We start from the raw sequence: 15,204 nt of genomic DNA on the forward strand, positions 1-15,204 counted from the left end.
TAATGAAAGGAAACATCTAACTTTAAACTATCCTAGGAGTAACGTTTCACTTATGTGATCTAGAGTAATTTCCAACAGCAATTGGTAATAAAAATCATTCAATCACTACTAGAGAGGGATCTATTAAAAATGATTGTTTCGTATAAGAAATTAGCCGAAACAATTATGAGAAACATATCGCATAAGAGTTATTCATATACTTAGCATAAAAAGAATAGTTATCACCATACAGAAGTGCAATAATGACAACTGAACATTCAAACTTTCATATATCAATAACTGAAAATAATTTATCACTTGGCACATAAGTAAAAAGTATTAGGTGATAAAAATACCATTGATAATAGGTTCTACACATGATCTTCAGCAATATAGATTTATCTTCAAATAACTCAACATCCACTAAGAGTACAAAAGTGCATTTCAGTAGCAGACATCAAACTCATATAAAAATAAATCTCGTTCCATTCATTTTATCAAAACCTCCTCAGTGGGGGCAAACTGCATGTTCTGAAGAATTGTTTTGATAAAACTCTGGAACCCTTTCTAAATGCATGAGAGAGGTTTAAATACTACTCTAATGAAATCTAAAAATAAATATTACAAAAATAGATGAGGAGGTTTAAACCACCTTCCTCATTTTAAGCAAAAATAAACTAAAAATAAAACTAAACTGTATCTATGATAAATTATGCATCTATTCTTTTAAGTTGCAAATATCCAACATTGGCTTCAAGAGCGTCAGTTGGCCGACCTCAGCTTTTAATTGACCTGCAAATACGGAATTTGTGAGCGCTGGCACTATCTTATCGACGGAGGTTATGAGACATTTTAGGGTCATCCATTGGCTATGTGGCTTTACCAGGTACTGCTAGTATGTGTCCCAGTTTAACCTATTTACCTATTTAATTGACTCAGCCTTTTCCTCCTTTATTTGTTTCCACTTTGTTTGAAGCTGCTGTGCCTTTGGGAGGAATCTTGGAGTGGTCTATGATATTAAATTTGCTTTGTGCAGATTTTGAACATTGATGCACTCGATAACGTTGTTTTTTGCTGTCGTTGCTTCCTCCATCGCCTACTCTGCTTCTTTAAGCTGGGAATCCCATTTTGCGAATAACATTTCTTTATGAGATTCATCGATTCTGGGCAATTCTGCTCTTTTCCCTTCATCTGATTTTTTCCAGTTCAAAAATTCAGAAACCTTCTTAAAAATTGAATCATAATCAAGTCGTAAATCTACGACTTGATTTGTAATGTTATCGCTCTTTTCGCAATGGGAATTCCATTGTGAGATCTTTTGGCAGAGTGTTTCTTCCTATTGCAAGAGTTGGGTATTAAGAGTGAGTGATTCTGTGATAAATTCTTCAATCTTAGGATCATCCTTATGCAGTCCTATCATGGTCTGTAACTGTTCTTCTTTATTGGCCAGATTTCTTTGATAATCCAATTGCATTTGCTGGAAGTCCTGTTGGAGTTTTGTCAATTGTATCTCTGCTTCTTGACTGATGCTGGCCTACTGTAGTTGTTGTTCCAAAAATAGAATCCTATCCTCCTTTTCTTTTAATAGCATTTGAACTTCAGTTGCCTTATCAATTGTTGCAGAAGCATATGCCCCTGTGATCTGAGAGAGTCTAGTTAGGTTTTCCAATGGGTCTATAGTTGGGTCTTTCCACAGAACATCCAGAGGTTCAGCCTCTGGAGAGAGCATGGCATCTATTTTTATTTTCTTCCTTTGCCTCCTGATGACAACCTTATGTTGCGGGCTATAAAATACATCTAGAGGAGGAATCTCCTCTATTTTCAGTATGATTTCAGATGATGGAGCAACAGGAATATGCTCTATCTCTTGAGTATTGGTAGCCCCTTCCACCACCATTTCTGTGGCTGTCTCTCCTGGGTTTGTTGGTGGCTCTCCACTCTATTCCTCAGTGTTGATTAACTCATTAAAATTTTTCCATTCCTTTTCTAGATCCACTACAAGTGGCTTTGTTGGCTTTGGAAGGGAAGTGGGAGTTTCAGTTTGTTCTGGGGACAAAACCTGCTGATCAGGCTTCTTTATAGATTGAGTTGTATCTTTAACTAGCCCTTCACTTCTGCTGCTTTCACTTTTGGACTGATCATCATAATTTTCAACCAATTCTTTTTCGGAATTGATTTAGACTTCTCTTCTCCTAAACTTCCACTTATGCTAATATTGGGAGTGGGCTCCCTTATTGGTTCAATACGCAATTTATCCAATGGGACCTTCTTTAACCTCTGTTCTCTATAATTGTTAAACTCTTGAAGTTTTTCTTGATCAAACTAAATTTGTGCCATATGTAAGACCTCTCTAAAAGTGTGCTTCTGCCAAAAGACATCATCAAAGTGATCTTCTTAATTGGTAAACACTTTTATTTTAACCGCTGTGGTAAAATTCTTTACAACACTAAAGGGATCGTACTGCCTCCCCGAGAAATTTGGTAGCTATAAACATAGCATATTATCAACTTCTCTAAAAGCATGACCTAAATCAAATAATGAAAAAGCCTCGCAGACTACGGGGAATTGAGGCCAAATGGCCTTCTTAGAATCCTTGAGTACTTTGCTCATTCCCCCAACACCACAGGCCTGGTAAGATATTTCCTTGGCCATTAGTTTGTCGGGGACATACAAAGGAAGGATGTGAGGGGAAGTAATGCTACCAAATACCCTGATGTACATGAATAATTCCTCCTCGAACCATCTTCACATAGGGAGAATGTCAACTTCAGCTTCTGGGGAGAATCTTGGGGTGTCTTTGTTGTAAAGCATTCTATGAATAGGGAGCATCACTCCATGACAAATCTTGTAGAAATGTGGGATGAAATTGGATTCCCACAGTTCTTTGTGATAAACCTGAATAGGAAGAGGGTTCTGTACTGTCCATTTCCACCCCATGATAGGAAAATCGGAGACAAAACAAATGGCATCCATGACATAGGCACTTAAAAAGAATGGAGGGTAAACCCTCTGAGAAAAACTTCTTTTAGTTTGATATCCTAAAATAGAAGAGGCTAAATTATCTGATAAAATCTAGGCCCAATCCATTATGGTGGCATTAGTGGCCGCATCCAATAAAGGCAACCATTCTGATGAAAACTTGTTGATATCTGGCTTCCCAAATAGTCTACATAACATTGTAGCAACAAAACAATAAGGAGAGGAAAGAGAGCCAATGGCGTACATACCATTTTTTCCCTTCTTTAGTGGTTCCTCCTTGGCAAACCAACTTTTTGTGCACTCTGCCAAATCTTCGCTGTCCTTGGCAAATTTTTCTACAAATTGCTTATTGTAGGATGCCTGAGGTTTTGGCAAGTGATACATGCGTCTCAAATTGCTTGGGGTAAAGGACCCCATCACTAATTGATTGGCCGTCTTGAACTCTCTATCAGATATATCTGCATGATCTATGACCCATTTAACCATATCAATGTAGGGCAGTATCTTCGGCCTTGCTGCAATATGATGTAGAAATGAGCATGCAAGCTCAGTTAGGGACGCTTCAGAGGAGCCACGTCCATATGTTGTAACTGTAACCTTCATAATTCTCGAGTTTTCCTCTTCTAACAGTCGGTACATGGCTTCCCAGGTAGATATCCCTGCTTCCTTAGTACAAGTGGTGTCTGTGAATAACGGAGTCATTTCTGACTTTTCAGATGCAGGAGCCTTGCCTTTCTTTCCCATTACGCTCTGTGTGCTGCTCTGCATACTGCTCTTGAAAATTGCAAGCAGAGAACAAAGATATGATAAGGATGATAGTAAATAACAAACAAAAATAAGGTGACGAGAAAGCTTTTAATTCTTTAAATCATATCAAAGATATCACCTTGCGTGAGATGGTCCTTTTACCCTGATCCGAATCATTTTTAATAAATAACCACTAATGGACCGTTAAGCTAAAATTTAATGCTCATAACTTTGCATTGAACGACAGACAGTACTATCATAGAACTCTGAGCCCTTAGATTTGCGATAAAGCAATTTTTCAATTTGCTTCGCAATATCGCAAATCGCAATATCGCAAAACCTATTATCATTAACAACCATTGTTTCATCGGGCGGCTGCGATATGCGATTTGCGAGAAGCTTATCACATTTCGCAATATTTGGGCCTTTTTACATTAAGTGGTGCTGCGGAATTTGAAATCTGTGATATGCGATGAGGTGGTAAGGCCTTAGATCTTGCATTCTCGTAGATCGCATTTTCAAGGAGTTCTTTATATAAGAGATGCCCGCCATGACCTTTTTACGATGCGATACTATTGTTTGAAAAGTGGGTTTTGTGAAAGGTTTACCTATTATTTAAGACTTTCCGCTTTCAAAGCTTTTCTTGGGTTTTATGGCCATATAGCGCTTAGGTATGGAAAAGGTAAATTTACACGTTTTAGCAAGTTTCACTTTGATATCTTGTTTTATTTTAAACAAAAAGCAATATTAAATACTAAGTTTTGATTTTTTCGAAGGGTCCTCATTTATTAATGTTATTGCTAACACTAATAAAAAGGGGGTTGTTGATGGTCACAACAAACTGATATGCCAAAGGAACATAGAATTGGTGTCTTCATAGGGACTTTAAAGGATAACATCCAACATGAGGTTTGCCTTTGGGAACCTATTCATTAGAGAAGGAATTCAGGGTAGCAAGAAAAGTCGAAAAAAAAATTATGGCAACAAGGAATTCTACCACTCACAACTATAAAGATGGAAATGTTGTTCCTCCTAGCCTTCCACAACCTACAAGGTTGACACCACAAAAATTGGAGGAAAAAAGAGTTAAAGTGCTTTGTTATAGTTGTGATAGAAAATACACTAAAGGTAATAAGTGTGTTGAGAAGAAATTATTTTACATAGATTGTGAAGAGGAGGAAGAAAAGGAACAAAAAACATCAAAATAAGAGGATATACACTAAGAACCAACCCGAGAGAAAGAATAAATGAATCCAACCATATATTGTAATGAATTGGCGAGAATTAAGACTCATCAAACTCTCAAGATAGAAGGATATATCAAGAAGAAAAAGGTAATAGTGTTGATTGATTCAGGTAGTACACATAATTTTATTCATTGTGAGATAACAACATAATTAAATTGTTTTCTATATCCAGCACCAAAGTGTCAAAAGATGGTTGCAAATGGAGGAATTATTAATTTCTTTGGAAATTGCCATAATATAAAGCTAACCATGGGGGGATATGTATTGAATAGTCCAATGCTTTCCATTCCAATGGGTGGTGTTGATGTTGTACTAGGAGTCCAATGGTTACAATCTTTGGGGATGATAGATTTTAATTTTTAAGAGCATTTCTTGAATTTTTTTTAGGAAGGAAAGGAAATTGAACTAAGGGGTATTAAAGGGAAACCAAGGAAGATAATCAACTCCAATGGCATGAAAAAGATTATGAAGAAATAACAATAGGGTATAATTGCATAATTATTCTCACTAGAAGTTCAAACATTGAAATCATCTATTTCTCCAGATCTCCAAAATGTCTTTGACAATCATTCCAAGGTATTTGAGGCTCCCAAAGTCCTTCCACCTATTCATCATTATGATCATGCTATTCACTTGATTCAAGGAAGTGTTCCTCCAAATGGTACGCCTTACATATATCCCTATGCCAAAAAGAGTGAAATTGAACATATGGTTGCAAAATTGCTAGCAGTCGACATAATTCAACCTAGTCAAAGTTCTTTCTCTGCTCTAGTAGTATTGGTGCATAAGAAGGATGGATCATGACATATGTGTCGAGATTATAGGGAGCTCAACAAGCTCACTATTAAAGATAAATTTCCCACTCCTGTCATTGATGAATTGATGGATGAATTACATGGAGCAATTTACTTCACCAAACTAGATCTCTGTTCAGGGTATCATCAACTTAGAAAGAAGATTTAAGACATTTCGAAAAAAACATTCAGAACTCATGAAGGTCATTATTATTTTTGGTCATGTATTTTGGCTTTACTAATGCACCTTCCAAATTTCAAGGTTTGATGAATTCCATTTTCAAAACCTTAAAAAATTTGTGTTAGTATTTTTTGATGATATACTAATATACAAGCTATTATCACCTGTTTTTTTAGAATTATGGGAGAATAACAGCATATTATAACAATATTATTGAATAAACATGCACTTTATTGGACTCCAGAAGAAACTAAGACATTTGAACATCTTAAAGAGGCAATGTGTCAAGCACCGGTCTTAGCTACACCAGACTTCACAAAAACATTTATTGTGGAATGTGATGCCTCGGGAAATGGAATTGGTGCTGTTTTAGTGCAATAAGGAAGACCCAATGCTTTTGAAAGTCGTCCAATCAAGGGAAAATATTTACTCAAACCTATTTATGAGAAGGAAATGTTGGAAATAATACATGCACGAAAGCAATGGCGAACTTACCTAATGGGAAGACATTTCAAGCTAAAAATAAATCATGATAGTCTTAAATACTTTTTGGAACAAAGATTATCTTCAGAAGAGTAGCAAAAATGGGTCACAAAGATGTTGGTATTGGATAGTGCAACCAAAATTGAATGATAAGCATGAATACATTTATTTATCTCAAAGATATACATATAAATACATTGTTCATGACCGTTGGATTGCATATTCCAAGGTCTCTTGGAATCCAATGACTCTTCAACTTCCGCATCATAACCCTTAGTAGATTAGGTGTGCAACATCTTCTCCCCCCCCCCCCTTTAATTCTAAGGGATATATACAAGTCCAAGAAAAGAGCTATAATATAAAATACAACAATGCATGATAACAATAAGCTGAATGTTCTCTCTGAGATGATGGCATAAGGTGGGAAAAATCGAGGTCTCAACCGGTGGTGGTTTAAGGATGACCACCAACACTGGAACACTCAGTGTAGTTCTTGGAAATTTTCAAACTCTGGAAAGAAGCTAAAGTATTCTGCTAGAGGAAGTGCTCCCTATTGTTTTGAAAATGGAGACCATTGGTTTCTCAACCTAGAGCGCTTAGTGTGGTTCCTGAAACTCTTCCAAATCTGGCAAGAAGCTGAAATCTTCTGCTAGAGGAAGTTCTCCTTAATGCTTTGAAGAGGGAGACCTTCTACCTGGAAAAAGGGAGGTCTGCAACTTGTGATGGTTTAAGGATGAACACTAACTCAAGAACTCTTAGTGAAATTCACTGAACTCTTACAAATATGGAAAGAAACTGAAGTCTTCTGCTAGAGGAAGTGCTCCAAATTCTGGTTTGAAGATGTCTGTAAATTGAATCACGATCATAACTTTGATTCTGCCTCAGGCTTTAGTATCTTCTTTTGGTGTGCTCTGGCAATTGCTTAGGCTCTTCGATAATTGTAGTTGATCATCAATCCCCCGATATCAGATATAAGGTGAGAAGATGATATCATTGTTACTGGGGCTCACTATTATATGCTTGATTAATAGGGCTTTAAAACACAAGAAGCCTCATTGTCAATCCCCTCTTATCCCATACAAAGTGAGAGGATGAATATGTTTCTAGAGTGTTCACATGGATGAAGATAAAAAACATAATGATCTTTCATGCACACAACTCAAGAAGGGTGTCGGTTTCTACCAAAAATTCACCCATGTACAATTCAATTTCAGTGGTAAACTTACAAAAAAAACAATTTGTTAGTTACCAATTATTTTAAGTTGAACGCCCAAGATGTAAAATGCTTTTAAAATTAAAGGAAGAATACCCGAGGCCAACATTTAGAATCTGGGTAACATTCGAAATCTGACAAAATGACATAGATCCCTCTATATTCATAAGCATCTCCTTAGCCACATAACTATTGACCATGATGTTTACTGTCATGCTAGAAAAGGCCTCAAGTTTTAGCCAATGACTTGAAATATAAAGTGCAAGCATACCCAACAAGAACATAAAGCAAGGCTTATAAAGATGTGAGAGGATATAACAAATGCATAAATACCAAAGCACATGAACTAACATATAATATAACCCAATTCCAATGCATGAACCAATGCACATACCATATTTTTAACCAGAGATATGACCTTCATGATGGCACATGCATATGAAATTCAAGAAGAAGCAATCCCAAATCAATTTATGTATTATTCTATATATCTCTGCTTTAAACAAAACGACAAAAGCCTAAACAAGCCTCGTGAACTACTCCTATAGAAATTAACAATTAGTATGGTATCTCCTTCCTTGTCTTGCAGCAACGACAAAATATTCAATCGTTGAAAAAGTACCCAGCTCAGACAAAGTATTACACGATTTTCCATACATAACCACATTCGAGGATCAGGTGGTAGATGTCTCCACCTAGAACAAACACTTGCAATACTATGTCAATCACATAAAGCTCCTCCAGACCCTTCAACACGTGGAAAATAAAATTTATGTGTATCCCTCCCCGAATTCCCATGCTCTCCACTCAAACCATCTGTCACCGAATGAAAGGCCATATTTTGTGATTTCCCTATCACATATACCTTGCAACCGAGCTTCCTCCAGTTACAGACACAGTTTTAAATGTAGTGCTTCTCTAGCTTAAATAATATGAAATTTGAAGGATCCCCACCATTGAATTATGCACACTGAATCTGCAAACCGTTTACTTGTTTTCTTCCAAGTCGTGAGATTTCCCTCCGCGTATTCTGTAATTTCTTCTCGCATTTAAACTTTTCACTCAGCATCTACTTTTCATTCAACCTCCATAGATTCTCGACAATGATATTTACCTTCTCCTTTCAAAATACGAATGTAATTCTACAAGGAAATAAGAAAGCAATCTTCACCGATCTACCAGGTGTTAGGGAGATGACTTGGGAAGCTACACCCGAATAAGCTCAAATCTCTGGTCTGATCATTTTTCACCTTAATCGTTCTCTTCCATCATTTCCTTATCTGAAACGAGAAACTCATTCATGTCGTGGAATGGTTTCCTCAGCCTTGGTCTCTTTGGGCTTGTAGCACCATCTGGCGTGGGTCCACCTACTTTTGGACATTAGAATACGAAATTAAGGATTGTCAGTTCCTGCAAATATGAAAGAGTCCTGCCAAAACATTCAAGTGTTGAACAGGTAGAGTACTGACATGACAAGATAGCTAGAGTTAGTCTTTATTCATAGGTTTGATGAGCAGAGAAAACTGTGAACAAAGAAGGAATGTAACACACATGTTGGTGAGAGGGCAGATGAGAGGGCAGATGGGTTAGGTTTCAAACTTGACAACAAAGAGAATTTCAACGTGTGAAGAGGAGGCAAAGAAAACGTTAAGTAGAAAATAAGTAGTTTACTAGAGAAGCACACATCTTCAACATAATAACTAAACAAAATAACTAAAGAGAAAAATGGAAGACACGTTTTAGAAAGGATGCATAGCTGACATAATCTGAAAATGCCTAGGCATGGCCTGCACTCTGATACCACTGTTGATGGTGCAATCAGAATTAAATGATAAGCATGAATACATTTATTTATCTCAAAGATATATATGTAAATACAGTGTTCATGACTGTTGTATTCAATATTCCAAGGTCTCTTGGACTCTAATGTCTGTTCAACTTTCACACCATAACCCTTAGCGAAATAGGTTTCCAACAGTTGGGTTATGACTTTGAAATCATCTACAAAAAAGGGGAGTAAAATGTTGTTGCAAATGCACTCTCAAGAAAGGATGAGGATGTGGAAGAATTTCTTTGTGCTATTTTTATTATCCAACCTAATTAGATAATTGAAGAAAGGGATGAATGGAAGAATGATGAAGAGGTGTGGACACTCATTCAAAATTTGCATCAAGATCCCAATACATCCGATACTTTTATCTAGAAGAATGATTCATTATGATACAAATATCACTTATATCTCTGTAATAATTCCCAACTCAAACAAAATATTCTTTTATAATTTCACACCTCCCCCATAGGAGGGCACTCAAGATTTTTAAAAACTTACCACAGGGTCAAGAATGATTTCTTTTGGGATGGCCTTAAATATGATATTCAAAAGTTTGTGGAAAAATATATTTGGTTTTCCAACAAAACAAAGTTTAGACAATTAATACCCCAAGTCTATTACAACCTTTAGCCATTCTAAGTCAACATTGGGAGGCGGTCTCAATGGATTTTATCACAGGTTTTCCCAAGTCTGAAGAAAAGAGTTTCATCATGCATTTAGGGAAACAATTCAAATTCTAGATGGAAACCCAAAGATTATTGTCAGTGACAAAGATCCCATTTTCACTAGATATTTTTGGACAAAATTATTTTCTTGTCTTGGTACTCAATTAGATCATAACTCATGTTATCATCCCCAATCTGATGGGAAAACTGAGATAGTGAACAAATGTTTGGAAGGATTTCATCATTGTTTTATATCTGATAAACAAACACAATGGGTCAAGTGGTTATCTATGGCTGAGTGGTTGTATAATAATTCCTTCCATACTGCAACAAAAATGACCCCATTTATGGCACTTTATGGATATCATCCACCATCCATCACATCATCTTTAAGAGAAATTTCTAAGGTTCAAGTAGTGGAAGATCACATCGAGCATCAACAACAAGTTCTCCAACTCTTAAAGGATAACCTCACTCTAGCGTAGAATTGAATGAAACAACAGGGAGATCAACATCATAGTGAAAGAAGTTTTGATGTAGGAGACTAGGTATTTTTGCGACTACAACCATAGAAACAAATTTCCCTCAAGCAACATAAGAAGGATAATAAATTATCACCCAAGTACTATGGTCCTTACAAGGTTTTGAAAAATATTTGTAATATGGCATACAAATTGGAGCTGCCTGCATCTTCCTGACTACACCCAATTTTCCATGTTTAATGCTTAAAGAAGGTTATCGGTGACAAGCTCCCAGTTGAAGCAATATTGTCAGAACTTGAAGAAGGAAAGATCATATTGGAGCTTGTAGCAATCATGAAAACAAGAACTCAACAACTATGGAATCGATCAATTTTAGAGTATCTCATTAAATGGAAGAACTTACCGACTGAAGATTCCATAGGGGAGGACGAGAATTTTATACAAAAGCATCAAGAAATACTCAAGCGTTGAGGACAACAATTTTTTTGTAAGGAGAGGGGAATGATAGGTACCGATAATAATAATGTAGCCCCATTATTGTAATTTTTATTCTAGCCCCCTTATTGTTATTATTGTGCCCATATAGCCCCCATATTGTTATTATTGTACCCCATAGAAGCCCACTATTGTTATTGTTATGTAGGCTCTAATTAGATTGTGACCCCTTAGACTCCTACATATACCAAGGAAGTCTTATCATTTGTATCATCCTTTCCATTTATGTGATATAAAGGAGTTTATCCCCTCAAAAAGAAAATTGTCAAATTGTTGATCTATCTTTTCTTGTGTTTTGTGATCTCGTTGCATAACACATTACTATGTGTATGCTTTATATTGTGTTGATAGAATCCACCCCTCCACCCTTGGGGGTATTTGGACTCTATCATATCTCATGGTGGCTCACCATAATCCATATTGATGACATATACCAGGGGTGAACGAAAATAGGTGGGGCCTACCTCCGCCCCATCAGGGGTCCGGGGTAGAAGCTTTTAGATACAATAAATTAAACGTAACTCCATTCATCAGATCGACATACAACATGAGACAACGAAGGAGGGGCCCACCCCATCGCCTATCGTGGATCTGGTGGTGGAATCCCATGGGCATAACCATTTCAACTCTTGCACATGCCTGATGGTGGATCAATGATAATAAAACTTATGGATATGTGTTAACCACGAATTCAACATGATTTCAATATTATATATTACCAATATTTTAATGTTTTATATTAATATGTTCAAGTCATGTGTTAACACGGTTTCCATACTATGTAAAATAACACTCAATGTCATAACACAGTTTCCATACTATGTAAAATAATGCTCAAAGTCATATGTTAACAAAATTTCCATACTATGTAAAATAATGCTCAACGTCGTATGTTAGCACAATTTCCATATGTGTACAATCATGCTTAACATTATATATCAACATGGTTTTGGCCAAGTAGTTATGTTGAAGTAACATCGACGACACCTAATTCACATACACACAAAAATTATATCACAAGAAGCCTATTCGATGCACCAGTGCCAACAATATCAACTTATGTAGCATTGTATTATATTAGAGGTCTAAGGGCTGAAAATAAACTAAAATGAGGTTTGGTCTGATTTACTTACGACAAACCAATTGTTGTCTTCACATGTGCTAACTCAGTCCTTGTTTAAAAATATTGGGTAGGTGATATTGACAGTCTAGCAATATAATTAATACAAGTAATGACAATTTCAAGTTGCTATCCTTCATTTCCAAACTTTTGGCATATATTTACTCATATGTGTGTGTCTATATATATATAGATATATATATTCCTGTCAATTACTAGAGTATGGTAGTAGGAGATGTTTTGGGGGTAACATTTACCAGACTTTATTGTTAAAATAGAGATAAACCACTCCATTAATTCACAACACATACTATACAAATATATGATGAAACAAGGATTTCATTGTGTAATCAAGCCAAAGCAATGTGAAGGCATGACCCGATAAGTTTTTATTTCGTTTGAAAATGTATATAATTCAAAGAAGTATAAATAGAGCATCGTTACTCTATCAACTTGTCAGATTAGGCATTCATCATAATTCACATAGGAACAATTCACACAAAATTAATTACATGAGAGTTCAATAACCAAAAATAATGTCCATGCTTTATTACTTATCTAGATAAACAAAAAATTCACTAACAACTAGAGAGGGACTTCACATTATCCTCCCAACCATAGGTTGTTACTTAGTGCTGGCCTTTTCCCTTAGAACTTCTCCTTCAACCCTTATATTTACCAACACTTATTCTTGTTCTACAATGTATTTATTGTTGTTTTGTTGTGCCCCTAAGTATGGCCAAGAGGACCCCCCGATCGGGGTGCAACATAAGGAAACAAGAGGGACCGGGAAGGAGGAGGAAGAGGCCAAGTGTGCGAAAGGACAGGACAAATGAAATGAGAGGACAGGGGCAAAGGCAAGTGGACAGGCAGAGCAAAGAAGGAACAACCCCTGAGAGAATGAGGATGGAGATGAATAAGCATGACAACGAAGATGGCAGGGAGGTCAGCAGGAGGACGAGCAGAAGGATGCCAGCAAGTGGCAGGGAAAGGTCAGGGACCATACGACAAGAGCAACCGAGAGTAAGTGAGGGTTAATGCGAGGAGGTGATAGCTAGGACGAAGGGTCATCATTCCAAGGTGATGGCGTAGGGATTAGTGCAGGGAATGATGACAGACAGGTGGCAGAAAATGGAAACGATAGGAAGGGGAGGGGAATAAACCATAAGGGAGATCAGGTCATAGATAGACGCATGCAGAAGAAGGAGACGAGAGCCGGAGAGAGGAAACGTGGCCGAAGAACGACGCTCCAGCCTGCGGACGGAAGTGGAACCAGCCCTGAAAGTTGGCTCACCTCACACCACGCCCAACACAGTGAGGAAGATAGAGAACAACAAGAAGCAGACAACAATATGCAAGCAGGTTGTAACATGGCAACTAGTAGGGGCAAGCAAGATAAAAATATGGTAGAAGGAACGAGCGGCTCGGACAAAGAACAAAGGAAAAGAGGGAGAAAGTCAGGTTGTGAACACATGAAAACCCTCATTGACGCCTACATGGCAGGGAACCCACCGCACATTAGAGCCCAAATTGCTGGATGGGAGCGAGAACTTAATGACAGTATAAAGAACCAAGACATCCCCATGGGGGAGTGGGAAAGTATGGTTCCCGATCCAGGGAATTCTCGAGGCCGTCACTCCCTCTTTAGACAAACAATACAACAATATTGGGTCATGAATAACGTTGTGGCACGGGTCATGACCCTTAATCGCGAACAAGCAGCTAGCGGTGGAACAAAGGCAAAGGAGAACACCAAGGAAAAGGATCCTGTCAGGGAAAATTTCCTCAGGGAAATTGCAACAATCCAGATACATACTTACAAAAACAAATTGGCCTTGGGAAGAATTGAGCAGACACTACAAGACATGAAGATGAGCGAGATGCTTGGCTCCAGTGCCAAAGCACCAGCCCTAGTAATATCCTTGGAAGAGGATTGAAGCAGAGGTCCAGTACATTTCTGATAAAATTTTGATGAAAAGATTTTACTTGTTTAATTTGAACAGTAGTATAGATAGTAAAAACAATGTCACTAGATGGGTAGAGAAAGACCGTTTTAAATTTTGGACAGGTCTTAATGTGGAAAGGTGGCTATCTGGTTTCCTTCAGGCAGGTAAGCCACCTGGAGCAAATGGAAGTTTTGATTTTGAAAAGCTAATATAAATAGAGGAAGCACCACCAAGTTTACAAAAAAAAAAAAGTACGGCCAAGAGGACACTCACGTCCCTTTCTTGCGCTTTCTTCCTTGGTAAGTTACTCCTCGAACTTTCAAGAAGGAAACCCATTTTGGAATGGAACTTCCATTGCATTAATAGCCAATCTACTCAGAGTGGGTCCTTTACCATCCACAATGTTCAACATTCAATTTTGAATGAAATGGCTATGGTAGTTCATGTCGAATCCGCCCCCTTAGACTCTGGCCTGTGTCCCTTTCTCCTCAGATTTAATGATCAAATAAATGCTTATTTATTAATATTATATTTATTAGTTTCTTTAATAATTATAATATTAAAATTTAATTAATTATTACCATTATAATTTAATTAACTACATTTAATCAAATATACTAATCCATAGTTAGTTAATTTAATATAACTAATTAATTGTTATTAATTAATTTAAAACAAATTCTTTAATTAAGCATTAATGCATGATTATTTTGATTTTGGTGTGGATTAAAATATTAATGCATAATTAACATTAAACACACATTTTTTTATACCATTATTGAAACAAGAACCGAATTTCATCAATAATAATTTTTATCATATTAAAACTGAGTTTCCACCAAAAATAAACTATCATGCTAAGATGCTTAATTACACAAAAAGGTTCATAGTTAATGTAGGGGATGTTACGTCTAATCAAATTGTAACAATTATTAGCCTCATTACTAAGAGTAATAAATGTTTTTCTTTTATTGTATTTGTAAATCAGGAGAAGTCGAAGAGTTGTAACTAACCTCAGAGTAGTTCAATGGAGGGCTACGAA

Source organism: Pinus tabuliformis, chromosome 6 (assembly GCF_031772625.1).
Source record: "Pinus tabuliformis cultivar Carrire ecotype Pingquan chromosome 6, CPIR1, whole genome shotgun sequence".
Lineage (NCBI taxonomy): Eukaryota > Viridiplantae > Streptophyta > Pinopsida > Pinales > Pinaceae > Pinus > Pinus tabuliformis.